At 46.2% G+C, this 27,588-nt stretch overlaps 2 long non-coding RNA genes across 3 annotated transcripts in view; one reads left to right on the forward strand and one right to left on the reverse strand.

Moving 5' to 3' along the window:
* LOC147031813 (uncharacterized) overlaps nt 1–16,485 on the reverse strand; it is a 92,514-nt gene extending 76,029 nt beyond the window's left edge. The window contains exon 1 of the long non-coding RNA XR_015051881.1: nt 16,353–16,485. This is a non-coding gene — a long non-coding RNA (uncharacterized LOC147031813). The remainder of the gene's footprint in view (nt 1–16,352) is intronic.
* Nucleotides 16,366–27,588, forward strand: part of LOC147031814 (uncharacterized) — a 40,813-nt gene continuing 29,590 nt past the window's right edge. Inside the window, exons 1-2 of one of the 2 annotated variants that reach the window (XR_015051883.1) lie at nt 16,366–16,485; nt 16,619–16,864. This is a non-coding gene — a long non-coding RNA (uncharacterized LOC147031814). Of the gene's footprint in view, nt 16,486–16,614; nt 16,865–27,588 lie in introns of both variants that reach the window. The other variant, XR_015051882.1, reaches the window with a different exon arrangement.

Here is a 27,588-nt window from a genome sequence, read left to right on the forward strand (position 1 = left end):
TGCCATGTGGGACTTTTTCTCTGCCATGCGGGACTTTTCTCTTTGCCCTGTGGGACTTTTTCTATGCCATGCGGGACTTTTCTCTTTGTCATGTGGGACTTATTATGTACCATGCAGGACTTTTCTCTTTGCTCTGTGGGACTTTCGATGCCATGCGGGACTTTTCTCTTTGTTACATGGGACTATTTCTCTGCCATGTGGGACTTTTCTCTTTGCCCTGTGGCACTTTTTTGCCATGTGGGACTTTTCTCTTTGCCATGTGGGACTTTTCTCTTTGCCATGTGGAACTTTTCTCTTTGCCATGTGGAACTTTTCTCTTTGCTCTGTGGGACTTTTCTCTTTGCCACGTGGGACTTATTCTATGCCCTGTGGGACTTTTCTCTTTGCAATGAGGGGTTTTTCTCTTTGCCATGTGTGACTTTTTCTATGCCATGTGGGACTTTTCTCTTTGCCATGTGGGACTTTTCTCTTTGCCATGTGGGACTTTTCTCTTTGCCATGTGGGACTTTTCTCTTTGCGATGAGGGGCTTTTCTCTTTGCCATGTGGGACTTTTTCTCTGCCATGCGGGACTTTTCTCTTTGCCATGTGGAACGTTTCTCTTTGCTATGTGGGACTTTTCTCTTTGCTCTGTGGGACTTTTCTATATGCTTCTTTGGGACTTTTCTCTTTGCCATGTGGGACTTTTCTCTTTGCCATGTGGGTCTTATTATGTGCCATGCAGGACTTTTCTTTTTGACCTGTGGGACTTTTGCTAACCATGTGGGACTGTTCTCTTTGCCATATGGGACTTTTCTCTTTGCTATGTCAGACTTATTATTTGCCATGTGAGACTTTGTCTGTGCCATGTGGGACTTTTTCTTTGCCATGTGGGATTTTTCTCTTTGCTACGTGGGACTTATTTTTTGCTCTGAGACTTTTTTCTTTGATCTGTGGGACTTTTTCAAACCATGCGGGACTTTTCTCTTTGCCATGTGGGACTCTTCTCTTTGCCATGTGGAACGTTTCTCTTTGCTCTGTGGGACTTTTCTGTATGCTTCTTTCGGACTTTTCTCTTTGCCATGTGGGACTTTTCTCTTTGCCATGTGGGTCTTATTATGTGCCACACGGGACTTTTTTCTTTGCCCTGTGAGACTTTTTCTATGCCATGCGGGACTTTTCTCTTTGCCATGTGGGACTTTTCTTTGTCCTGTGGGACTTTTCTCTTTGTCCTGTGGGACTTTTCTCTCTGCCATGTGGAACTTTTCTCTTTGCCATGTGGAACTTTTCTGTATGCTACTTTGGCACTTTTCTCTTTGCCACGTGGGACTTATTATATGCCCTATGTGACTTTTCTCTTTGCCATGAGGGGCTTTTCTCTTTGCCATGTGGGACTTTTTCTATGCCATGTGGGACTTTTCTCTCTGCCATGTGGGACTTTTCTCTCTGCCATGTGGGACTTTTCTCTCTGCCATGTGGGACTTTTCTCTTTGCCATGTGGGACTTTTCTGTATGCTAATTTGCCACTTTTCTATTTGTCATGTGGGACTTTTTCTATGCCCTGTGGGACTTTTCTCTTTGCCATGAGGGGCTTTTCTCTTTGCCATGTGGGACTTTTTCCATGCCATGCGGAACTTTTCTATTTGCCATGTGGGACTTTTTCCATGCCATGCGGGACTTTTCTCTTTGCCCTGTGGGACTTTTCTCTTTGCCATGTGGGTCTTATGTGCCATGCAGGACTTTTCTTTTTGACCTGTGGGACTTTTGCTAACCATGTGGGACTGTTCTCTTTGCCATATGGGACTTTTCTCTTTGCTATGTCAGACTTATTATTTGCCATGTGAGACTTTGTCTGTGCCATGTGGGACTTTTTCCTTGCCATGTGGGACTTTTTTCTTGCCATGTGGGATTTTTCTCTTTGCTACGTGGGACTTATTTTTTGCTCTGAGACTTTTTTCTTTGATCTGTGGGACTTTTTCAAACCATGCGGGACTTTTCTCTTTGCCATGTGGGACTCTTCTCTTTGCCATGTGGAACGTTTCTCTTTGCCATGTGGGACTTTTCTCTTTGCTCTGTGGGACTTTTCTGTATGCTTCTTTGGGACTTTTCTCTTTGCCATGTGGGACTTTTCTCTTTGCCATGCAGGACTTTTCTCTTTGCCCTGTGGGACTTTTTCTTTGCCATGCGGGACTTTTCTCTTTGCCCTGTGGGACTTTTTCTTTGCCATCCGGGACTTTTCTCTTTGCCATGTGTGACTTTCCTCTATGCCATGTGGGATTTTTCTGGATGCTACTTTGGGACTTTTCTCTTTGCCACGTGGGACTTTTCTCTTTGCCAGGTGGGACTTTTCTCTTTGCCATGTGGGACTTTTCTCTTTGCCATGTGGGACTTTTCTCTTTGCCATGTGGGACTTTTCTCTTTGCCATGTGGGACTTTTCTCTTTGCCATGTGGGACTTTTCTCTTTGCCATGTGGGACTTTTCTCTTTGCCATGTGGGACTTTTCTCTTTGCCATGTGGGACTTTTCTCTTTGCCACGTGGGACAATTCTCTTTGCCATGTGGGACTTTTCTCTTTGCCATGTGGGACTTTTCTGGATGCTACTTTGGGACTTTTCTCTTTGCCAGGTGGGACAATTCTCTTCGCCAGGTGGGACTTATTATATGCCATGCAGGACTTTTCTCTTTGTCCTGTGGGACTTTTCTCTTTGCCATGCGGGACTTTTTCTTTGCCATCCGGGACTTTTCTCTTTGCCATGTGTGACTTTCCTCTATGCCATGTGGGACTTTTCTGGATGCTACTTTGGGACTTTTCTCTTTGCCACGTGGGACAATTCTCTTTGCCAGGTGGGACTTTTCTGTTTGTCATGTCGAACTTATTATATGCCATGCAGGACTTTTCTCTTTGTCCTGTGGGACTTTTCTCTTTGCCATGTGGGATTTTTCTCTTTGCCATGTGGGACTTTTCTCTTTGCCATGTGGGACTTTTCTCTTTGCCATGTGGAACGTTTCTCTTTGCTCTGTGGGACTTTTCTGTATGCTTCTTTGGGACTTTTCTCTTTGCCATGTGGGACTTTTCTCTTTGCCATGTGGGTCTTATTATGTGCCATGCAGGACTTTTCTCTTTGCCCTGTGGGACTTTTTCTTTGCCATGCGGGACTTTTCTCTTTGCCCTGTGGGACTTTTTCTTTGCCATCCGGGACTTTTCTCTTTGCCATGTGTGACTTTCCTCTATGCCATGTGGGATTTTTCTGGATGCTACTTTGGAACCTTTCTCTTTGCCACGTGGGACAATTCTCTTTGCCAGGTGGGACAATTCTCTTCGCCAGGTGGGACTTATTATATGCCATGCAGGACTTTTCTCTTTGTCCTGTGGGACTTTTCTCTTTGCCATGTGGGACTTTTCTCTTTGCCATGTGGGACTTTTCTCTTTGCCAGGTGGGACAATTCTCTTTGCCAGGTGGGACAATTCTCTTTGCCAGGTGGGACAATTCTCTTTGCCAGGTGGGACAATTCTCTTCGCCAGGTGGGACTTTTCTGTTTGTCATGTCGAACTTATTATATGCCATGCAGGACTTTTCTCTTTGTCCTGTGGGACTTTTCTCTTTGCCATGTGGGATTTTTCTCTTTGCCATGTGGGACTTTTCTCTTTGCCATGTGGGACTTTTCTCTTTGCCATGTGGGACTTTTCTCTTTGCTCTGTGGGACTTTCCTGTATGCTTCTTTGGGACTTTTCTCTTTGCCATGTGGGACTTTTCTCTTTGCCATGTGGGACTTTTCTCTTTGCCATGCGGGACTTTTCTCTTTGCCCTGTGGGACTTTTTCTTTGCCATCCGGGACTTTTCTCTTTGCCATGTGTGACTTTCCTCTATGCCATGTGGGATTTTTCTGGATGCTACTTTGGGACTTTTGTCTTTGCCAGGTGGGACTTTTCTCTTTGCCATGTGGGACTTTTCTCTTTGCCATGTGGGACTTTTCTCTTTGCCATGTGGGACTTTTCTCTTTGCCATGTGGGACTTTTCTGGATGCTACTTTGGGACTTTTCTCTTTGCCAGGTGGGACAATTCTCTTTGCCAGGTGGGACAATTCTCTTCGCCAGGTGGGACTTATTATATGCCATGCAGGACTTTTCTCTTTGTCCTGTGGGACTTTTCTCTTTGCCATGTGGGACTTTTCTCTTTGCCATGTGGGACTTTTCTCTTTGCCACTTTGGGACTTTTGTCTTTGCCACGTGGGACAATTCTCTTTGCCAGGTGGGACTTTTCTGTTTGCGATGTGAGACTTTTCTCTTTGCCCTGTGGTACTTTTTCTCTTTGCTATGTGGGACTTATTTTTTGCTCTGTGAGACTTTTTCTGTGCAGTGTGGAACTTTTCTCTTTGACCTGTGGGACTGTTCTCTTTTCCATATGGGACTTTTCTCTTTGCTATGTCAGACTTATTATTTGCCATGTGAGACTTTGTCTGTGCCATGTGGGACTTTTTCCTTGCCATGTGGGATTTTTCTCTTTGCTACGTGGGACTTATTTTTTGCTCTGAGACTTTTTTCTTTGACCTGTGGGACTTTTTCAAACCATGTGGGGCTGTTCTCTTTGCCATGTGGGACTTATTCTTTGCCATGTGGGACTTTTTCTGTTCCAAATTGGGACATTTTGTATGCCACATGGGACTTTTCACTGTGCTTCTAACCAAGTTGAGCAGAACCTGAAAAACAGGACAGAGAAATTTAATTATTTAATTCTATTTTGCACAATTTTCGCTTTGTGCAGAAGCGGTCTACCAAAGGGTGGGCTTTCAATTTTGGCTGGTGTTCCTCAAGTGTGACTGCAGAAGGTCTTCGGGGGTCTAAGGGTTGTAATGGGGTCTATAGGATATACAGGGTCTTCGTGTTCTAGAGTCTGAGGGGTTTTAAGGGTCTCAAAAGGTCTTAGGGGGTTTAATGGGTATAAAGGGTCTACTCCAAGGGACCTTATGGGTGTTAATGGGTCTTGGGGGATATAATGGTCTTTGGGGTCTTAAAGGTCTTGGGGGTCATGGGTATCTCAAGGGTCTTAGAGTTGTTGAAGGTATGAGGGGTCCAACAGGTCTTTGGGGTCTTCTGGGTTCAAAGGGTCTTAGGAGTATTGTTGGTGAATAAAGGACTTCAGGGTCTTAGGGTTACAAGGGGTCTGAGGAGTATTGTGCGTTTTAAAGGATTTTAAGGGTATTAGGAGTCTTAAAATATTTTGGGGGTCTGAAGGGTTTTGGGGGGGGGTTCTTAAGGTTCTAAACGGACTTCAGGTATTAAGAGGTCTTTGGGGTGTCAAGGGGTCTAAAGGTATAGAGGGGTGTGGAACTCACACGTATACATGCACACATGCATGCAAGGATGGATGCACGAACACACGGACACACACACAGCTTATTGTATAGTATAGAAGAATAGTGCATTGACCTTTGGATGGACGTTAACTTCAGGCTATATATGCCAACAATGAACATTCATTAAAGATCCCACGGTGTCCTTCCCGAATAGGAGGCGAGTTATCGCCATCATGAACAAAGTCATGCCACAATCCTCTCACCAACTTGCACTTGACAAGTGTGCTAAGTATGCCAATGAGCCATAATCCTGCATACACTCATGAAAATAGGTTGATGTGAATGAAGTTGGCACACACACACACACACACACACACACACACACACACACACACACACACACACACACACACACACACACACACACACACACACACACACACACACACACACACACACACACACACCATGCTGGGAGGACACTAAATTATATCGTTATAATGATTGTATTTATGAAACAATTGGATAAAAATTAAAATGAGGTTTCATACAGTACAAATATCTAAATACAATTAATAATTATGATAATGATTATTATTACTTCTCAGGACTATTGTTCATTTGCAGGACAGTATTTGTACTACAGTGTAAATTTGATTTTAAAAAATATTCCTCTTTAGTTCAAGCCAAGTGATGAACTCACATTCTGTAGAGTGTAGACATTTACGAACAGTTACCAGCCTGGGTTCAGGGTCGAGATATCTACCACCAGACGAAAGCAGCAAAAAAAAAAATCAAGAAAAGAAACACCTCATGTCCAAATGAAATCGTTGGAACGTGTCATGGAGAACGGCATGAGAAGGAGAGCAGAGAAGACTTCAATGTTGCTGAAGCATGCTGTAAGTGTGTCTCCTCCATCCACCGGGATGGACTCTGTCTCGTCTGGGTTTGATTCCCGGGTCGGGGCCAACGATAAACTTCCATGCTGGTGACTTTCAGCTCGGGTGTTAACTCACAAGAATGAACGTGTGCCGTCGAACGAGACGTTAAAGCCGGCTATTCCGTCTGCTTGCAATCTCTGTAGTCAATTGTAGGTCGCTTGTGTGTGCGTGTGTGAGTGTGAATGGATGATAATGGGGAGGCTACTGGGTGTAACGCAGGCATGTTGGGCCGAATGGCTTCGTCCTGTGCCAAAGGTTGATGTGTGTGTATCAGTTGCGCCTTCGTAGTAATGATGCAACCAACAGACGAAATGCGTCCGTTCAACAAGACGGGGATCAAGCTGCACACAAACATCATGACCAGCACGCTTTGAACTCCATGTTCCTCCAAGCTACCATTACGGTGTTATTATTGATAATTTGTTATATTTTTCGATGTTATACATCTTGGAAAGCGTTAAATCATTTGTGCAGTCCCTCGATATTTCAGGGTAACGGAGATGCGGTGTTCTACACGAACGGAATGCAATTGTTTGGGAGCGCAACCTGGAATGTTGTGTTCGTTCGTAAGCTCGAAGGATGATTTTAACAAGAGGAGAAAGGAGAAGGAAGCCTTTCCCCTCCCCTATCATCCGTCTCATCGTCTTCACCAGCGACGTTCCGTGCGCAGCCCACTCCGCCCCACCGTGCACCCTGGTACCCCACCCTTCGCCCCACCGTGCATCCTCTTCGCACCCCCCTCCCGACCCCCAGTGACTGTTCGCTTTTGCGACAGTCAAAATGTAATCCGTGCCCAGAGCAATTTAATCAAGGCCGGAGCGCGCCGTAACGCCATCGGAAAGCCGTACATTACGCGCGTGTATTTTATATCGACAGCGTCGGCGCAACAGCGTGGAAAATTAAGATTAAAAATATGGTAATTTCGATTCAATCACCCGCCGACAGTTGCCGGCGCCCATTATGTTATCGATTACTCCCGAATTCAATTTCGCCGTGATTGTTAACTTTTAATCTGGGACGCGTTCCCGGCAGACCGTTAGCGCCTCCAAGTTGCCGCCAAAATTGGGGGCGAAATGGAGGGCGCGCGCTCGCGCGCGCGCGCTCGGGGCGCGTACATCACGGGCTCGTGCGCGCGAGCGCGAGTTTTAATTTCAATTTTAACGCGCGGGCTAGCGCACCGTGTTGGTGCTAACAAGCCTTTATGCTTTTTAATTTGCTTTGATTTGGTGGCGGCAGGGAGACACCGGGGGAGGGAGGAGGGGCAGCGAGGGAGTGGGGTTTGGGGAGGCTTTATAGGGTTGCTTGGGTTGGCAGTTGCGTACCCGCTTAGGGTTTTCTTATGAGCTTGCCGTTCAATCGGGCTGCCCCTCTTTCTTTCTTTCTTTCTGCCCCCCTTTTATGTGCCATTTTGCGACCAAAACGTGGCGTCTCTCATTGTCACCATCTCTTTCAATCCCTACCCCAAAACAGTATAATATATATATATATATATATATATATATATATATATATATATATATATATATATATATATATATATATATATATATATATAAAACATAGTTGTAGTTCACCCTTGCTCAGCAAATTGGTCACACTGAAGGACACATCCACAGAAGACAACCTTCACGACCAAACCCCTTCCCGCCGCCCCCACCCCCCCCTGCGCTTTCTTTCCCAGTCCCGCCTCCCTTCCACCAACGAGCCACGTGGACCCCAAAAGGCGCTGCACCTGCCTGCTTCCCAAACGGCGCCTTTACGAGCGGCGCTGATACACGACGCTGATACACGGCTCTGATACACGGCTCTCATCTGTCAGTGGGACCGCCACGGCCTCCCTGGCGTAGAGAAAAAAAAAAAAAAAAACACCGACGAACCCGTTTCATCCATCACGTGAAGGGCGGACGCTCGGAGCCGAGATGAACAACCTGCGTGACCTTTCATTTCCCGCCCTTAGTTGTTCTTCTTCTTCAACATCCCTTATTCCTAACTGGGTCCCACGTGTTCTCTCGTGGCGCCACATCGCTTCCTTGTAAAAAAAAAATAACACACAATTTAAAAGGTCGATTTTATTGGTGACCGTTTTTGCCCAAATACACGTGTTAAAACGGAGTTATGTGGTTGTCATGACGATTTAAGTCGGACGTCTGGCTTAATTGTCAGAGGTTGCATCCAAGTAGCCATCCGTTGCGTGATCAGAAAGTTTGTGGCCAGGGGGTATTGAAAGTGAATGAATGAGAAAGTTAATTTACACATACAGACCGAAAGCAGCAATTTTACTCTTTGATGGCGCAATCTCTCCGTTGTATTGTTCTATTTAACTAGGCCGCAGGGCCTTGATGATTAGATCATCCTGCAGGACAAGCCATTGCATCCACTGGGCCCCACATCGACTGGGCCCCACATAATATTATGGAGCTTATCCAAACTGGGCCCACATCGACTGGGCCCCACATAACGTGGAGCTTCTCCAAACTGGGCCCCACATAATGTGGAGCTTCTCCAAATTGGGCCCCACATCGACTGGGCCCCACATAATATTATGGAGCTTCTCCAAACCAGCCCCACATCGACTGGTCCCCACATAACGTGGAGCTTCTCCAAACCGGCCCCACATAACGTGGAGCTTCTCCAAACTGGGCCGACATCGACTGGGCCCCACATAATGTGGATCTTCTCCAAACTGGGCCCCACATAACGTGGAGCTTCTCCAAACTGGGCCGACATCGACTGGGCCCCACATAATGTGGATCTTCTCCAAACTGGGCCCCACATAACGTGGAGCTTCTCCAAACTGGGCCCCACATAACGTGGAGCTTCTCCAAACTGGGCCCCACATAACGTGGAGCTTCTCCAAACTGGGCCCCACATAACGTGGAGCTTCTCCAAACTGGGCCCCACATCGACTGGGCCCCACATAATGTGGATCTTCTCCAAACTGGGCCCCACATAACGTGGAGCTTCTCCAAACTGGGCCCCACATAACGTGGAGCTTCTCCAAACTGGGCCCCACATAACGTGGAGCTTCTCCAAACTGGGCTCCACATAATGTGGAGCTTCTCCAAACTGGGCCCCACATAATGTGGAGCTTCTCCAAACTGGGCCCCACATAACATGGAGCTTCTCCAAACTGGGCCCCACATAACGTGGAGCTTCTCCAAACTGGGCCCCACATAACGTGGAGCTTCTCCAAACTGGGCCCCACATAACGTGGAGCTTCTCCAAACTGGGCCCCACATAACGTGGAGCTTCTCCAAACTGGGCCCCACATAACGTGGAGCTTCTCCAAACTGGGCCCCACATAACGTGGAGCTTCTCCAAACTGGGCCCCACATAACGTGGAGCTTCTCCAAACTGGGCCCCACATAACGTGGAGCTTCTCCAAACTGGGCCCCACATAACGTGGAGCTTCTCCAAATTGGGCCCCACATAACGTGGAGCTTCTCCAAACTGGGCCGCACATAACGTGGAGCTTCTCCAAACTGGGCCCCACATAACGTGGAGCTTCTCCAAACTGGGCCCCACATCACGTGGAGCGTCTCCAAACTGGGCCCCACATCACGTGGAGCTTCTCCAAACTGGGCCCCACATCACGTGGAGCTTCTCCAAACTGGACCCACATCGACTGGGCCCCACATAATGTGGAGCTTCTCCAAACCGGCCCCACATCGACTGGGCCCCACATAACGTGGAGCTTCTCCAAACCGGCCCCACATAACGTGGAGCTTCTCCAAACTGGGCCCACATCGACTGGGCCCCACATAATGTGGATCTTCTCCAAACTGGGCCCCACATAACGTGGAGCTTCTCCAAACTGGGCCCACATAATGTGGAGCTTCTCCAAACTGGGCCCCACATAATGTGGAGCTTCTCCAAACTGGGCCCCACATAATGTGGAGCTTCTCCAAACTGGGCCCCACATAACGTGGAGCTTCTCCAAACTGGGCCGACATCGACTGGGCCCCACATAATGTGGATCTTCTCCAAACTGGGCCCCACATAACGTGGAGCTTCTCCAAACTGGGCCGACATCGACTGGGCCCCACATAATGTGGATCTTCTCCAAACTGGGCCCCACATAACGTGGAGCTTCTCCAAACTGGGCCCCACATAACGTGGAGCTTCTCCAAACTGGGCCCCACATAACGTGGAGCTTCTCCAAACTGGGCCCCACATAACGTGGAGCTTCTCCAAATTGGGCCCCACATAACGTGGAGCTTCTCCAAACTGGGCCGCACATAACGTGGAGCTTCTCCAAACTGGGCCCCACATAACGTGGAGCTTCTCCAAACTGGGCCCCACATCACGTGGAGCGTCTCCAAACTGGGCCCCACATCACGTGGAGCTTCTCCAAACTGGGCCCCACATAACGTGGAGCTTCTCCAAACTGGGCCCCACATAATGTGGAGCTTCTCCAAACTGGGCCCCACATAATGTGGAGCTTCTCCAAACTGGGCCCCACATAATGTGGAGCTTCTCCAAACTGGGCCCCACATAACGTGGAGCTTCTCCAAACTGGGCCCACATCGACTGGGCCCCACATAATGTAGATCTTCTCCAAAATGGGCCCCACATAACGTGGAGCTTCTCCAAACTGGGCCCCACATCACGTGGAGCGTCTCCAAACTGGGCCCCACATCACGTGGAGCTTCTCCAAACTGGGCCCCACATCACGTGGAGCTTCTCCAAACTGGACCCACATCGACTGGGCCCCACATAATGTGGAGCTTCTCCAAACTGGGCCCCACATAATGTGGATCTTCTCCAAACTGGGCCCCACATAACGTGGAGCTTCTCCAAACTGGGCCCACATAATGTGGAGCTTCTCCAAACTGGGCCCCACATAATGTGGAGCTTCTCCAAACTGGGCCCCACATAATGTGGAGCTTCTCCAAACTGGGCCCCACATAATGTGGAGCTTCTCCAAACTGGGCCCCACATAATGTGGAGCTTCTCCAAACTGGGCCCCACATAACGTGGAGCTTCTCCAAACTGGGCCCACATCGACTGGGCCCCACATAATGTAGATCTTCTCCAAAATGGGCCCCACATAACGTGGAGCTTCTCCAAACTGGGCCCCACATAACGTGGAGCTTCTCCAAACTGGGCCCCACATAACGTGGAGCTTCTCCAAATTGGGCCCCACATAACGTGGAGCTTCTCCAAACTGGGCCGCACATAACGTGGAGCTTCTCCAAACTGAGCCCCACATAACGTGGAGCTTCTCCAAACTGGGCCCCACATCACGTGGAGCGTCTCCAAACTGGGCCCCACATCACGTGGAGCTTCTCCAAACTGGGCCCCACATCACGTGGAGCTTCTCCAAACTGGACCCACATCGACTGGGCCCCACATAATGTGGAGCTTCTCCAAACCGGCCGCACATCGACTGGGCCCCACATAACGTGGAGCTTCTCCAAACCGGCCCCACATAACGTGGAGCTTCTCCAAACTGGGCCCACATAACGTGGAGCTTCTCCAAATTGGGCCCCACATAACGTGGAGCTTCTCCAAACTGGGCCCCACATAACGTGGAGCTTCTCCAAACTGGGCCCCACATAACGTGGAGCTTCTCCAAACTGGGCCCCACATAACGTGGAGCTTCTCCAAACTGGGCCCCACATAACGTGGAGCTTCTCCAAATTGGGCCCCACATAACGTGGAGCTTCTCCAAACTGGGCCGCACATAACGTGGAGCTTCTCCAAACTGGGCCCCACATAACGTGGAGCTTCTCCAAACTGGGCCCCACATCACGTGGAGCGTCTCCAAACTGGGCCCCACATCACGTGGAGCTTCTCCAAACTGGGCCCCACATCACGTGGAGCTTCTCCAAACTGGACCCACATCGACTGGGCCCCACATAATGTGGAGCTTCTCCAAACCGGCCCCACATCGACTGGGCCCCACATAACGTGGAGCTTCTCCAAACCGGCCCCACATAACGTGGAGCTTCTCCAAACTGGGCCCACATCGACTGGGCCCCACATAATGTGGATCTTCTCCAAACTGGGCCCCACATAACGTGGAGCTTCTCCAAACTGGGCCCACATAATGTGGAGCTTCTCCAAACTGGGCCCCACATAATGTGGAGCTTCTCCAAACTGGGCCCCACATAATGTGGAGCTTCTCCAAACTGGGCCCCACATAATGTGGAGCTTCTCCAAACTGGGCCCCACATAATGTGGAGCTTCTCCAAACTGGGCCCCACATAACGTGGAGCTTCTCCAAACTGGGCCCACATCGACTGGGCCCCACATAATGTAGATCTTCTCCAAAATGGGCCCCACATAACGTGGAGCTTCTCCAAACTGGGCCCCACATCACGTGGAGCGTCTCCAAACTGGGCCCCACATCACGTGGAGCTTCTCCAAACTGGGCCCCACATCACGTGGAGCTTCTCCAAACTGGACCCACATCGACTGGGCCCCACATAATGTGGAGCTTCTCCAAACTGGGCCCCACATAATGTGGATCTTCTCCAAACTGGGCCCCACATAACGTGGAGCTTCTCCAAATTGGGCCCACATAATGTGGAGCTTCTCCAAACTGGGCCCCACATAATGTGGAGCTTCTCCAAACTGGGCCCCACATAATGTGGAGCTTCTCCAAACTGGGCCCCACATAATGTGGAGCTTCTCCAAACTGGGCCCCACATAATGTGGAGCTTCTCCAAACTGGGCCCCACATAACGTGGAGCTTCTCCAAACTGGGCCCACATCGACTGGGCCCCACATAATGTAGATCTTCTCCAAAATGGGCCCCACATAACGTGGAGCTTCTCCAAACTGGGCCCCACATAACGTGGAGCTTCTCCAAACTGGGCCCCACATAACGTGGAGCTTCTCCAAATTGGGCCCCACATAACGTGGAGCTTCTCCAAACTGGGCCGCACATAACGTGGAGCTTCTCCAAACTGAGCCCCACATAACGTGGAGCTTCTCCAAACTGGGCCCCACATCACGTGGAGCGTCTCCAAACTGGGCCCCACATCACGTGGAGCTTCTCCAAACTGGGCCCCACATCACGTGGAGCTTCTCCAAACTGGACCCACATCGACTGGGCCCCACATAATGTGGAGCTTCTCCAAACCGGCCGCACATCGACTGGGCCCCACATAACGTGGAGCTTCTCCAAACCGGCCCCACATAACGTGGAGCTTCTCCAAACTGGGCCCACATAACGTGGAGCTTCTCCAAATTGGGCCCCACATCGACTGGGCCCCACATAATATTATGGAGCTTCTCCAAACCGGCCCCACATCGACTGGTCCCCACATAACGTGGAGCTTCTCCAAACTGGGCCCACATCGACTGGGCCCCACATAATGTGGATCTTCTCCAAACTGGGCCCCACATAACGTGGAGCTTCTCCAAACTGGGCCCCACATAATGTGGAGCTTCTCCAAACTGGGCCCCACATAACGTGGAGCTTCTCCAAACTGGGCCCACATCGACTGGGCCCCACATAATGTAGATCTTCTCCAAAATGGGCCCCACATAACGTGGAGCTTCTCCAAACTGGGCCCCACATAACGTGGAGCTTCTCCAAACTGGGCCCCACATAACGTGGAGCTTCTCCAAATTGGGCCCCACATAACGTGGAGCTTCTCCAAACTGGGCCGCACATAACGTGGAGCTTCTCCAAACTGAGCCCCACATAACGTGGAGCTTCTCCAAACTGGGCCCCACATCACGTGGAGCGTCTCCAAACTGGGCCCCACATCACGTGGAGCTTCTCCAAACTGGGCCCCACATCACGTGGAGCTTCTCCAAACTGGACCCACATCGACTGGGCCCCACATAATGTGGAGCTTCTCCAAACCGGCCGCACATCGACTGGGCCCCACATAACGTGGAGCTTCTCCAAACCGGCCCCACATAACGTGGAGCTTCTCCAAACTGGGCCCACATAACGTGGAGCTTCTCCAAATTGGGCCCCACATAACGTGGAGCTTCTCCAAACTGGGCCCCACATAACGTGGAGCTTCTCCAAACTGGGCCCCACATAACGTGGAGCTTCTCCAAACTGGGCCCCCACATAGCACGTGGAGCTTCTCCAAACTGGGCCCCACATAATGGAGCTTCTCCAAATTGGGCCCCACATAACGTGGAGCTTCTCCAAACTGGGCCGCACATAACGTGGAGCTTCTCCAAACTGGGCCCCACATAACGTGGAGCTTCTCCAAACTGGGCCCCACATCACGTGGAGCGTCTCCAAACTGGGCCCCACATCACGTGGAGCTTCTCCAAACTGGGCCCCACATCACGTGGAGCTTCTCCAAACTGGACCCACATCGACTGGGCCCCACATAATGTGGAGCTTCTCCAAACCGGCCCCACATCGACTGGGCCCCACATAACGTGGAGCTTCTCCAAACCGGCCCCACATAACGTGGAGCTTCTCCAAACTGGGCCCACATCGACTGGGCCCCACATAATGTGGATCTTCTCCAAACTGGGCCCCACATAACGTGGAGCTTCTCCAAACTGGGCCCACATAATGTGGAGCTTCTCCAAACTGGGCCCACATAATGTGGAGCTTCTCCAAACTGGGCCCCACATAATGTGGAGCTTCTCCAAACTGGGCCCCACATAATGTGGAGCCTTCTCCAAACTGGGCCCCACATAATGTGGAGCTTCTCCAAACTGGGCCCCACATAACGTGGAGCTTCTCCAAACTGGGCCCACATCGACTGGGCCCCCACATAATGTAGATCTTCTCCAAAATGGGCCCCACATAACGTGGAGCTTCTCCAAACTGGGCCCCACATCACGTGGAGCGTCTCCAAACTGGGCCCCACATCACGTGGAGCTTCTCCAAACTGGGCCCCACATCACGTGGAGCTTCTCCAAACTGGACCCACATCGACTGGGCCCCACATAATGTGGAGCTTCTCCAAACTGGGCCCCACATAATGTGGATCTTCTCCAAACTGGGCCCCACATAACGTGGAGCTTCTCCAAACTGGGCCCACATAATGTGGAGCTTCTCCAAACTGGGCCCCACATAATGTGGAGCTTCTCCAAACTGGGCCCCACATAATGTGGAGCTTCTCCAAACTGGGCCCCACATAATGTGGAGCTTCTCCAAACTGGGCCCCACATAATGTGGAGCTTCTCCAAACTGGGCCCCACATAACGTGGAGCTTCTCCAAACTGGGCCCACATCGACTGGGCCCCACATAATGTAGATCTTCTCCAAAATGGGCCCCACATAACGTGGAGCTTCTCCAAACTGGGCCCACATAACGTGGAGCTTCTCCAAACTGGGCCCCACATAACGTGGAGCTTCTCCAAATTGGGCCCCACATAACGTGGAGCTTCTCCAAACTGGGCCGCACATAACGTGGAGCTTCTCCAAACTGAGCCCACATAACGTGGAGCTTCTCCAAACTGGGCCCCACATCACGTGGAGCGTCTCCAAACTGGGCCCCACATCACGTGGAGCTTCTCCAAACTGGGCCCCACATCACGTGGAGCTTCTCCAAACTGGACCCACATCGACTGGGCCCCACATAATGTGGAGCTTCTCCAAACCGGCCGCACATCGACTGGGCCCCACATAACGTGGAGCTTCTCCAAACCGGCCCCACATAACGTGGAGCTTCTCCAAACTGGGCCCACATAACGTGGAGCTTCTCCAAATTGGGCCCCACATCGACTGGGCCCCACATAATATTATGGAGCTTCTCCAAACCGGCCCCACATCGACTGGTCCCCACATAACGTGGAGCTTCTCCAAACTGGGCCCACATCGACTGGGCCCCACATAATGTGGATCTTCTCCAAACTGGGCCCCACATAACGTGGAGCTTCTCCAAACTGGGCCCCACATAACGTGGAGCTTCTCCAAACTGGGCCCCACATAACGTGCAGCTTCTCCAAACCTCCATTTTGTTGGGTGATGTCGTCGTTGCACAGTACGACAGTAAACAAATAAATAAATAATTAACGTCTGCAATCTAAGAAAGGCCCCCAAAAAAAATAAAAAATAACGAAAAAAATTGAAGAATGTTCCGAAGAAGAAGCACCGTGGAACACGTGAGGATTCGATTCGACGGGTTTGTGAAGAAAACGAGTGAAATGACGAGGAAAGGCAAAATGTTCACGGGAAACAGAATGTCAGGGAAACACATTACCGCGTGTGACTGGACATGATGAGAAAGCTCCAAGTCTTGGGCGATTGGAACACGTTTCTCGAACACGGACGGGGTCGGCCTACCGAGTACTACCAATCGGTCGATGATGTTGTGGAGAGATTCGTGATCGCAAGTATGAGGAGGAAATCCTTTTAAAAAGATTTGAATAACACCTCAAACAATAATAACAATAATAATAATAATAACGATGATAGAGGTCAAATAATGAAGCAGGTGATTTGCGTGTTGTTCATTTGTCGAGGAAGAAGATTTCCAATGAAGAGGAAGAGTTCTGGGACAAACGACGTGCGTCGCCTGCCGGTTCATTGTCCTGCGTTCGAGTAGCAATCGCGGCAGGACGTCCAGTTACGCCGGGTCGGCACTTCACAGGTAACGGCGCGTCCTCTACCGCGGTGAGAAGTGGAGCGGAGTGTCGGCCATTGCGGTCAAGACCTGCAGCACCCGAGTTGAAGATCGTTGTCATGGCGCCGTTACGGCGCGTCCTATGATTGGTGAGCAGGTACCAGTACTCGTTTCGTAGATGTGACGTCATATCATTATACATACGATTATAAAATGTGCATTTACTGCCTGTTCTTGATAACACGACAGGTCGAAAGATTCATTAATTTATTTTAACCCCCTGAGACCCGTTGTGCGTTTGACCAGACTCGGTGCGGTGTTGTGGTAATAAAAACTTCTCCTCCGACACTGCAACGTTGCTGGTTCGAGTCGTACCATTTTAAATAGATGGTACGTGCTGCTTTGCTTGACGCTCAGCCTTTAAAAAGGAGAGAGCACCACCATAGGTTGGCAACCATAACATGATGCACGTTTTGATGTGCCTCATGGCTTCCCCCTCCTTTGGAGTTCCTTCTCATGGAAGACATATCATTATTGTCGTCATTATATGCTGCACATTGTGGCTGTTGAAAAAGTTATCGGATCAAGATACTCACAATAATCCAAGAAATCCTAAGGATTTCATTATTTTTTTAATACAAGTATTTGTTATGAGTTTTCCAAGAAAAAAAACAAAAACACATATATATATATATATATATATATATATATATATATATATATATATATATATATATATATATATATATATATATATATATATATATATATATATATATATATATATATATAGCCTGGTGTTGGCGTAGTGGTTAGAGTAGCGGCTTAAGATCCATGAGGTCCTGAGTTCAAGCCCCGTTGGCCACTTGAATTAATACACACCAGGAGGTTGACTCAACCTGTCATCCTTCCGAGGTTGGCGAAGTGAGTACCAGTGTACTGGGCCCGGTGTATGCCCCGGTTAAAATAGGTGTACCATATCCCTGTGTCGTAAGAGGTGACCATGGTTGCGTCAGGAAGGGCATCTGGTGTAAAACCTGTGCCAAATCATGATGCGGATCATACGGATGATCTGCTGTGGCGACCCCCAAAAGGGAGCAGCCGAAAGAAGAAGAAATATATTTATATATATATATATATATATATCAGGACTTGTTGAAAATAATAGCATTCATTGGTGTTTCTTGGACTATTGTATCGCGTTTGCAAAACTTTTTGAATGTTCTCGTCTATCTTTGGCAAAGACAGGATGTTGCAGAAGGAGCGCACCTCTCCTTCGAGTGTTGGAGTGTGCGTTCAAATCCTGACCCGACTAAAATGTCGGATTGGTGCTTCACGGGAAGGTTGTCGCATCGTGTGGAGTGTGGCGTACGGCAGATTGACTGGGCGGTCCCCAGTCTGCTTGCAATAGTTGCTGGACGTTCAAGATCCCATGGTGTCCTTCGCGAAGAGCGTACGAGTTATCGCCGGCATCTTGAACAAATTACAAATTGCTTCCAACTTCAAACACCAGGTCTAGGTCTTCGTCTTTGGCCAGGTCTTCAACAAATCAAACGCCAGGTCTTCGTAAAAGACTTTGGCCAAAAACTTTTCCCGGTCAACTGCACAATAACTTGGGAATAATTGGGGCCGTTGAATAAATAGTAGTTGTCGTAGCACTTCTAGCAGTGTGTGATTAAACGCACGAGAGACGGAAGCAAATTGAGTTTATATGAACACACTTGATGAAACTCCCACACGGCATTGTGCGGATCGGAGCGGTAAATGTGCATGGAATTAAAAATCCTTTTATCGGTAAATGTCGATTGTTATTTATTTTGCCCCAAAATAAATGCCTCTATAAAGTCTGTACGAATACAATGCACAAATCAACCGATGCTCGTTCACATTGTATTTGAGTCCGCATTGTGATTTCACAAATGGTTCGATTTTCAATGCAAAGGTAAGTGACGTGATTAAAATATGACTTCACTCGTTCATGAAACAAAAGCCTTTGCTATTCCTTCACTCTTCAAAAAAATTTTTTGCCTTTTTTCTTGTAGTTTACGCATTTTGGGGGATTTCTATTTTCATTGTTCCGCAGCAAGTGAACGGCTTCTTTACTTTCATCGAAATAACGTGAACCATTTTAACTTGCCTCAGTTTCGGAAAATGAACCAACGCGAATGTATATCCTGTACTTACAATGAAAATCCTCTCACCGCTTATCAAGTACTACCTTTGTGTCATTGAGTATACGTGATTGCAATAATGTCACAATGTTGTGGTTTTGTGTGAATTCTTGCAATTCTTTGCAACCCATCCACGTAATCAATATACATGTGATTAAAATGTAATGTAATTTATATTTTTTTGAAAAGCCAAAGCTTAATCCTGAGGAGGAGTAGCCTTGGGATGCCCTGACCATCCGTGCACCCCTTTCCTTTTATTCGGGGGAGGGGGATGTATTGTATGTTCATTTCATCAGACGTACCTATTGTGCTTGCCATATATATTTTAAAAGCTCTTTGACTGTGTGGAAACCTCACCCCACTCTCCCAATGGCAAAGAGCCTGGACCCACCCTTTGACCTTTCTTAAACAAAATATATGTGAAAGCAAGCATATAGGATATTTGCATCGAGTTGAACACGTAGTTTGTGTTCGCATTTTGATTAAATTGAACAATGCAACATCTTGCTGTCTGCTTGTAGGATTAGTGCTAAGAATGCAAGGGTCTTGGTCCTGGTATCATCCAGGAAATGAGAAATTTGTTATTAAAGTCTGTTTTTGGTCATATTAACAAGGGTTTATCATACAAGTCTGTTACATCACAAACAAACAAACAAACAAAAATGGAAAACTAAAATATTAGCATTCTTCTTCAGTTAAAAAGTACAAAATGTTGTGAAAGGACTATAATAATTGTATTAATGTTAACCATTGGTACTCAAGGGGCAGATCCAGTGGGGTTGAAGATTTGGACAAACCCGTTTCCCCTCCTCCCTCCCCCATTTGGCCAAACCCATCACAGCCCCCTTTATGTAAATGGCCTTAAAAAAAAAAAATATATATATATATATATATATATATTCACAGGGATGCTTATTCAATGACAGACATGACTAAAACGGATATACAGTATCATCTACAAATTAATGAAGGTTGGCAATTCCTCCAATAATTAATTCCCATCGTTATTTTTCAGTGAAGGACGAGTTCAACATTGGTCTCATCAATGAATGTAGACATGGAAGAAACACACTCCTGTTTTTGGCATTTTTGCACAGCCAATCAGAATGTAGAAGCTCACAGGGATGCGAAGGCTTTTAATAGGACACTCCTCCCCTCACTCTCCCCCATTATAAATGATAACCTGTGCAAGATAACTGCACATGGAGATCATTGAACAGATACATTTTGTCATCACAATGTAAAGCAACTATTAATTTTGTGTGCCACCACAAATTGGAATGGTTGTGTGAAGGACACTCTTGGTAGATAATTGAATTTGAGCGGTTAGTTCAGTTAGATTGGATAGTTGATGGAACTCAAAATAGGTTACCAAAAGTGACCAATGCTAAACATGAAGGAAGACTTCCAAATTAACCGGCAGTATTTAATCATTGATGGTATGCATGTGCAATGCCCCAACATTCAACTCTGCCAATTAAGAAGTCATTGTCAGGATTAACTCAATAGTTCTGTGACTGTCTGAGATGGAGGTCAGAGATTTGGATCGGTCTTACAAGTCTGAAGAATGAAAGTTTAACATCAATTTCAAAGATAAGAGAGCACGTGTTTGATGACGTTGTAGTGAGTGTCATGCTCACTGTAATGTGGTACCCCATGAGAGGTGTGAAACAGGGTTGGTTTAGGGTGTTGGTTGCACATCCTCGAAGCCATAAGGGACAGTTATGCATTGCCTACATAAAGTCAACACCCCCTTTCAGCATTTTCACCTTTTGTTGCCTTGTAGCCTGGAATTAAATTGCATTAAACCAGACTTTTTCCACTTTTATTCATACATTGTAACCCACAACTTCAAAGTGAAAAACAAATTTCTGAAAATTAATTAAAAATACAAAACTAGAATATCTTGGTTGGATGTGTCCACCCCCACCCCCCTCCCCCTAGTTAATACTTGGTGGAAGCAACTTTGACAGCAATTACAGCTGTGAGTCTATCCGGATCGGTCTCTACAAACTTTGCACACCTTGATTGGGCAATATTTGCCCATCCTTCTGCACAAAACTGTTCAAGCTCAGTCAAGTTGTCACATGGGGAATATTGATGGACAGCAATCTTCAAGTTATGCCACAGATTTTCGATTGGATTTAGGTCGGGGCTCTGATTGGGACACTCAAGAACGTTTATCTTGTTGTTCCGTAGCCACTCCAGTGTAGCTATGGCTATGTGCTTCAGGTCGTTGTCATGCTGAAAGGTGAACTTCCGTCCCAATTTCAGCTTTCTTGCAGAGGGCAGCATGTTCTCCTTTGGGATTTTTCTGTATTTTGCTCCATACACTTTCCCTTCTATTCTGACAAGTGCCCCAGTCCCTGCTGATGATAAACATCCCTGTAACATGATGCTACCACCACCATGCTTCACAGTCGGGATGGTGTTCTTTGGGTATGTGCTGTGTTGGGTTTGTGCCAAACGTAACGTTTTGCATTTAGGCCAAAAAGTTCCATCTTGTTTTTGTCAGACCACAAAACGTTTTGCCACATGGCTTCAGAATCTCTGGAGTGGTTTTTTTTGCAGACCATAAATGGGACTCGAGGTGGGATTTTTGAGTAATGGCTTTCTTCTTTTCACTCAGAGGTCACTTGGTTTGGCAGCCATATTGGATATACCCTAAAACCTACAAAAATACACCACTCAAAAGAAGTCCTGGGGAAGATCTGCAATCTCTGATTGCTCTTTTTATTGTTTACAATTGTTATTGTAAGGGGGGTGGATACTTATCCAACCAAGATATTCTAGTTTTGTATTTTTAATTAATTTTCTGAAATTTGTCGAATTTGTTTTTCACTTGAAAGTTGTGGGTTACGATGTATAAATAAAGGTGGAAAAAGCATGATTTAATGCAATTTAATTCCAGGATATAAAGCAACAAAAGGTGAAAATGTTGATAGGGGGAGTGGACTTTCTAATAGGCACTGTATGTATCGGACAGGCCGACCATGAAAACATCATCAGACCAGCATTTTATGAAAACAGTCTTCCTTTTCCATTTGTGAAGTGCTATCACTTCATCTCCACAGAAGTTAAAAGGTATATACACACTATAGATATATATATATATATATATATATATATATATATATATATATATATATATATATATATATATATATACCGATAGTGTGTAATTAATCCTGAGGTATATACACACAGATAAAAGGTATATACACAAAGAAGGTATATACACACTATACTATATGGGCTTGGGTGGTAACCACTTTCCTCCACCAGCACTAAAATAATTTGTTTTGCATGGTCTTAGATGTCAGCCAACCTTGGTTCCATCGAGCAACTCTGGGACACCCAAGGTAAACACATGTGAGTCTGACCCCACATTTATGAACCTGACCACTGCCAACAAAAACTGGTCCTCCAAGATGAGGGGAACCACATCCTCCAAGCCAACATTGTTAGGCTTATCAGAAATATGCATCACCATCCAACTGCCTGCACTGCTGCTAGAGAGGTCCAACCCAATGTTAACTAACGTGTTAAAATGATGCAACCCCTAACCGCATCTGGTGTGCTTATTTTGAGATGATTACATCCAAGCCCCACCAAGATGCATTGCAAAATGCAGATGAAATATTGCTTTCACTGAACTCGTAACAAAACTTTTCACATGATGTTTGATTTTTCTCATTTCCCCTCTTTCATTTTGATTACATTTAACTTTATGTGAGCAGTATATAATGGACCTTATGCTGTCAAAGCAATGGTTGTGAATATTCCTTCAGCATCTTTAGTGTCAAAATTGAATTTCACCACATTGCTTGTATACTTGGGATCATTGCTTTACTGGAAGATGAATCCCTGCCGGATGAGTCTTGTTCATGAGGGAATGACATGATGAATCGGAATCTGTCTCTACTTGCCAACAGTCATGGTGCTATCAATTTTGTGTATATCACTGACACCAATGCTGGCAGTCCCAAACTTGTACTAATCCTCCATCATGCTTCACTGTCGATATTGTACGTTGACTGAAATACTGTTCGCCTCTCCAGCATAAAACAAAATGTTGTTGCTTGTTACCAAACAATTCAAACTTTTGTGGTGGGTGCATGTGTGTAGCTTTGTTTATCTCTCTTTGTCGTCTGATGCCAATTTTTACCCCGTGCATGCAAAGCGAAAAGCAGGGTGAGCAATTGGTTTATGTCAGTCTGTCTATATGTTTACAAACGTCAGTTTATGATCGAGGAACAACTTGATTTCAGTTGAATGTTATATTTTGAACACGAATCGGAACATGAATCTTAAAACAAACCTGTAGTTTAGCAGTATGTTGGCTCTGAATTTGTCCCAATTGTGCATGTGCAGAGAAGAGTGAGATTTAAATTCTGTCTGCCGGTCTGGCAATGAAACAAAATTGAGTCATTATAAACAGGAAATGTACTGTTTTTAAAGATGTCATAAAGGACCCCAACAACAGGCACGAAGAACTCACGTAACATATCAAATCAGGTGGTATAAAAGACACCACATCAACGGCTGTAAACTTCCAAAAAAACATTTTTTTCTACAACTTTCAAAATCTTTATTTTATTTCAGTTGAATTATATACTTGAACATTGGAGAACACAACTCACCTTTTTGGCACTTTCAAAACCCTTCCATTTAGCAGTACTTGGATAAAATATTATGGAATTTTACATTATCACAACCATTCAAATTTGCCTCTCGTAGACTCCGCCCATGTCCTTGTTTCTCAAGACAGCATGGGGTAAGGTGTTCTATGAACTCTAGTTATTCCCGTGCTTTCGAAGAAAAGCGGGAATATTGTGATTGTCTCCGCCGTCCGTCCGTACGTCCGTCTGTCTTACTCTGTAACTCCTCCGACACCGTTTGAAATAGGAACTTGAAACTTTGGGACTTAGTAGATATATGTATGGGGAAGTGCACAACACTTTCGGATTTTTGATATGACCCCTAGGGGCCTGGCCAGAGGGGTTGGGGTCATGGGGGTCGATTTAAAAAAAAATATTGTCTTACAGCTTTTTAAAACAAACATATTCATGAGTTATACATTTAACAACATAACCGGGCGTAGTGGCGTGCGCCTGTAATCCGGCGACTCGGAGGCTTGGGTTGGAGTTTGCTTGAGGACGGTTGCTCTGCGCTGGGGCACGCTATGAGAGGGTGTAGGGCAGCCCGAAATCATGGCGAAACCCAATCCTTATCCCTGTGTCGTAAGAGGCGTCCAGGGTTGCGTCAGGAAGGGCATCTGGCGTAAAACCTGTGCCAAATCAGTATGCGGATCATAATGAATGATCCGCTGTGGCGACCCCTAACGGGAGCAGCCGAAAGGAGAACAACAACATTTAACAACATCTTTTTTAAACACATGATGATCAGAGGTTTCTTGGGGGGAAGGGGGTGCTTTGCAGATAGGGGGTCAAAATAGCTCCTCCTACACCGTTTGAGATAGGAACTTGAAACTTTGGAACATAGTAGATATATGTATGGGGAAGTGCACAACACTGTTGGATTTATGATATGACCCCTAGTGGCCGGGCCAGAGGGGGTGGGGTCATGGGGGCTGATTTTTTTTTTTAAGTGTATTTACCATTGCACATGGTAAATTATTTTATAAAGAACTTACTTATGTGGCCCCCATGAGTGACAAACAGTCACAGGTTTTACTGTATTTATCTAATTGATTATGAATAATTATAATTAATATTGTACACAGTTCATTCCTATGATTAAATTGATGCACAGTTCTATATTGCTGGACAGTGTTAAATTAATGTTTCATGAAATGTTGACATGCCTGCAATGACTTCTGATTTAGTAAACATAGTAAGTCTTTGGTCATAAAGCACATCAAATAGAAAAGAATAGTCAATCCATTTTGCAAGATAAAATTTCACCTAGTGTTAATGGGACAAAGCAGTGCGCGCGGGAATATGCGATGATGTGCCATCGACAACATAGTTCGAGTTACCTTTGCTTTGGTTACCTCTCTCAACTGCTATTTTCAACTAGCTAAATGTCGTTGAGAGAACTTTGAGCTGTTGTGTGATATTATTGTTCTCAAGGTAACATTCACATCTGTATTTATAGCAATTTTTGTTCTCATCAGTCTTCTATCATAAAAATACTTCACATCACTTCTGGAAACATCTTCGACATGTATATTTAATTGTAAACAAACGTACTCTCTTTAGTCTTGGATACAGCTGTTACTGCAACATGGAGTCTTGCCATGATTTTTCACATTGTCATTAACTGGCCAAAACTATGATTTCTACATTTCATACAAGATTTCAGTCTTTGCAGCTCCAACTGGATTCACACAATGATACCTACGACAAGACATCGTATTACAGTACCTTTTATAGGCTTTATGTTGGTGTGGCATGTGTGATTGAATGATGACCATGGATCAAACCCCTACAAAATTGTCTCATGAGATCTCATCAGATTTCATGAGAAATTGGAGTAAGGTTTTTGTAAAAGAAGTGGAAACTGGCAACACAGTCCCTCCTTTTCTCTCTTCACTCCAATCCCTCATCACAGACTAGTTCCGAGAGCAACTGGAGCTGGTGGTCGCTTAATGCTGTATTTCTCAACTGTGTTTCTGCCCTGTCTTTGCAACTGTATTTGCTCTTCTGCAAGTCTTTCTCTGATAGTAATCCACCTTATTCTTGGAAAATTGTGAACCTCAACCCTTCCACAAAGTCTGATTTCTTTAACAACAGTTTCATCAGCCTTATTCCCATTTCAATGAAAGTGATAGATCTCAAGTATTGTATTTTTCTCCAACTTTCTGATCTCTGATCATCAGTTTGGTTTCGCCATTGGCTATTTTACTCTAAAAATGCTGATTCGTCTTTCTCAATGGATATATGCAAGGAATCTCGAACAAGAGTCCATGGCCATATTCATGGACATGTTAGGTACATAATATTGCTTTCCATGCCATTGAGGCTGGCATGCCACAAGGAGCAGATTATGAGGACCAATCATATTTTTGACAACAATGATGTTTCTTCTTCCTGGAAAATGCTCTGCATCGTTTTCTTGATTGTGCCATTTTGTGTAGAACAGTATGCACACCAAACATCTGGAAATAGCAGTTATTGCAACATCCGTGTCTGCAGATCTGGAAAGAAGCATTCATTCGTCAACTTTCCTAAACGTGTCCATCAATGCTGAAAATATCTACAGTCTCATTCTGCCCCTACAAAGATAGGCTAGTGAATTCCCCAATCTACTTTTCTCAGAGAGGTGTAGTTTCTGGAGTTCCTTTGTCTATCAGCCATCACCTCTCTTGGCAGATCATAATTTCTATCTTTGCTTCCAAGCCTGATCAACATGATATTCCCAACACTGCCAAGTCCATTCTGAACTGTTCACCACTCATTCAGTGTACAAGGCCTTCATCCAAGGACCATGGAGTATACATCCCCACTCTGCTAGTGCAGCTACTTCCTATCTTGCTCCAGTAACAGTGACTGAATATAAGACAAGCCGGTAGGCGACGAGGGATCCGCTAGGATCGAAGCACTGGATACGATGCTTTTCATTCTGACCGATCCACCGACGAAGATTCATTGCCAAGATGTATTGGTTCACATACAATTGTCCCTCTGCCTGGCAAGATTTTTCCTATTGCATATTTTGCCAACTGGCACTCCTCATAAAAAACGACGGTAAATAGACACCCTATTTTTGAAGGACTACCATTTGAAAAATAATCGGTTTGCTGGTTTGTGCTGTGGAGCCTCGCATTGCAGACACGCACGCGCGCACACACACACACACACACGGAAAACCCGATAAACTTTTCTCAATGCTCTTGTTTGACCACACCTCCTGAGCCACACAATATTTTTCATACGCCACTTCTACTTTCCTATGCCACTCCCACTTTCCGACGCCACTCTCACTTTTCATCAACCACGTCCACTTTCCCGAAGCTCCGCCCACTTTCCTAAGCCCCTCATAAAAAATGACGGTAAATAGACACCCGATTTTTGAAGGACTACCATTTGAAAAATAAAACCTAAATCAAAAATTGGCTCGAGTGAAATTTTCTAAATATCTCGAAGTGTTTAATTCCGAAGTCTCATTTCTCTACATTCAAAACTGAAGGACAAGTATTGAAAATACTGTACACGGTTTTTCGGCTGCTGCACAGCAACGGTTAGTTGCTAGGCAACAAAATTCAAACGCGCACATTCCCAGACCATATGGCACCTGTTGGCAAAGTTTCATCGAAATCGGTTTGCTGGTTCGTGCTGTGGAGCCTCGCGTTGCAGACACACATACACACAGACAGAGAGACGGAAAACCCAACAATAAGGGATATCTAGCATATATAGCGAATCCAATTATTTGAGTATTGGCATCTCTCGGTAGGAGAGAGAATCATTGTCTGTTTCATGCCAACAGCAGGCAAGTTGGTGATTTTTTTTCCAATATTTTGCCTGCTCTTGTTGTACCTGCCTCTTGGACTACCCAGAAAACCTTTGCTGACTTTCTTTGCTTCTCCTCTGCAAAGGTTTTCAGGCAGTTGCACATCCAATCCACGACACACACATACACACACACACACACACACACACACACACACACACACACACACACACACACACACACACACACACACACACACACACACACACACACTTATACCATCT

Source organism: Eptatretus burgeri, chromosome 2 (assembly GCF_056783735.1).
Source record: "Eptatretus burgeri isolate ZD-2024b chromosome 2, Ebu_testis_v1, whole genome shotgun sequence".
Taxonomy (NCBI): Eukaryota; Metazoa; Chordata; class Myxini; order Myxiniformes; family Myxinidae; genus Eptatretus; species Eptatretus burgeri.